This window comes from Hyposmocoma kahamanoa, unplaced genomic scaffold (genome assembly GCF_003589595.1).
Source record: "Hyposmocoma kahamanoa isolate Upper Pololo Valley unplaced genomic scaffold, ASM358959v1 63, whole genome shotgun sequence".
Taxonomy (NCBI): domain Eukaryota; kingdom Metazoa; phylum Arthropoda; class Insecta; order Lepidoptera; family Cosmopterigidae; genus Hyposmocoma; species Hyposmocoma kahamanoa.
In genome coordinates, this window is record NW_020653851.1 from 11,370,750 (window position 1) to 11,372,778 (window position 2,029).

At 35.6% G+C, this 2,029-nt stretch overlaps 1 long non-coding RNA gene across 1 annotated transcript; it reads right to left on the bottom strand.

The window, feature by feature from the left end:
- Window positions 1-251: 251 nt before the first annotated feature.
- LOC113230022 lies at window positions 252-597 on the bottom strand. The gene is made up of 3 exons (XR_003310453.1): window positions 554-597; window positions 354-442; window positions 252-268 (listed from the first exon to the last, which is right to left on the bottom strand). It is a non-coding gene; the product is annotated as an uncharacterized LOC113230022 (long non-coding RNA).
- Window positions 598-2,029: the final 1,432 nt, after the last annotated feature.

The window sequence follows — 2,029 nt, forward strand, 5'->3', positions numbered from 1 at the left end:
GGGTGAGCTTCAATGTGTTCGGGTATGGAAGTGGCATGACGTGTGCAGTGATAACGTTGACGATCCAAGTGTTAAAGGGATATATATCTATCCATATGGCGGGTGGATTGTTGAACTTTTTTCGGTGAGTTTCTTCTATGCAGATTCCACTGGTGGACGAGATACCCACTAGCTCAAACATACCATTAGAGGCATGCAACACCAAAGGCGCTCCCGTTCGCATACTGCACCCCGTAGTGCAAAATATGTGAGTTATTCCCGCACCTACCTATAAACCATTCAAGTTTAAATGTGGTGCTTCAGTACTGTTATTTGGATAAATTGAAATCTGCATTAAAAATCAAATACACTACCACATTGTGTAATCTTTTGCACTCGCTAGCAGAACGCAGTTGTAATGTTCTCTTCGCCATAGATTCCTCTTCAAAATCATCTGGTACATCTGTTTAATTAAGTAATTATTTGAATCATCAATGTAAAAGTAGTATAGCTTTTTTACTCTGATTTTATAAACTAAGGTTTAAACTTATGGACTTTTGGATTCGTAACATACTTGACACATAATCCACCATAAAAATAGGTTTGTTTTTCAGGGTTTTCCGTTCCACCAAATTTGGCATACACAATGGTAACATGTAGTCTGAAATCATTAATGGAGAGTAATTAGTGAGTTAGTGACTAACATCGAGTATATAACTAGAAATAGAGACGAAATGTCATTTAATTTGTTTGAAAATTATACTGCCATATCATTACTGTGACAACTGCGCCCCGATTGGCTAGCCCGAGATCGACACAATTGACGGATGTCGTCAACAGTTTCACTTCAAATCGACCAGTTAAGTTGAGCTTTGCTATAATGGACGAAAATTGCAAAATCACATATTTAAAATTTAATTACCGATGAAATGTGTATCCGTTTGTTTTGTAATTAGATGTTTTGCTGTTTTTCCCACACCACCGAATAGAACAGCACGGCATTGTTAGAGATATTATCTTTATTACAATAAATACAGGATATTTTTTGGAATTTACGGAGACGTACACACAGGTCAGTAGTTGGCCTGTCTATATTTCAGAGCAAACGGGAGTTGATATTTATAAGAGCTGTATCGCTAATGTGTTACCAGGAATATATGGCCCTTATTTCGTCTCTATTTTTGGATATATACTCGATGGTGAGTAATAACATAAAAGACAGATAGATAATAGTTATTCCAGGATCGGTTAAGTTTACACTTGTCAGCCTCCCCGCACCACATACCATTTCTTTCCTATTCGTCGGGCACACTCTGCGTAACAATCGGTGAGTATCTTACACCGATCGACCAATCCTTTTACAACAATGGCAAGCATTGTATTGTGGACCATCGTTACGATAAGAGCAAGGCCGGACAACGTACTGTGTGTTATTATTAAAATGAAATTTGTAATTAACAATGACAAAAACTCACCAGATCCTATAGGGCGTATAAATTTAACTAAAGCTACACTGTCTTTTACACTAAATCTGAAATAAAAATGTTTAAAGATTATAATTTATGGAGCCTTTTTATAGATTTGGTTGGAATTCCGTATAAATATTACAGATTCTGTAAAAAATAGTACAAACGCATAATACTCAGGATGGGGAAGCACAAAAGAAATGGGCATTATCATATATGCTCTAGGACAGCTTATTCCCATCTTCGCTTGCGTTTTGCTCAATTTACAATTGTCTTCGTCTTGTTTATAATCACCGAATACAATGTCGCCTCTGGAAATAACAATACTAGCTTCAATTAAACAAAGAAATGTCTGATGACGGCGCTTTGACGTAATGAAATACCTTTCGCACAGTTTGTTACTATTGTATGATATGAGCATATAAAATTGAATTTATGTGATTTACAAGTTAAAAATATTGACTTTGGAATGAGAAAGAATAATAGCAATCGAAACTTTATTGATGTCTCTGTTTTTGTGCAAATGCTGCACATGCCTTTGATGATAATTGTTACCTATAAATAAAATTCAGTAAATTTAGTTA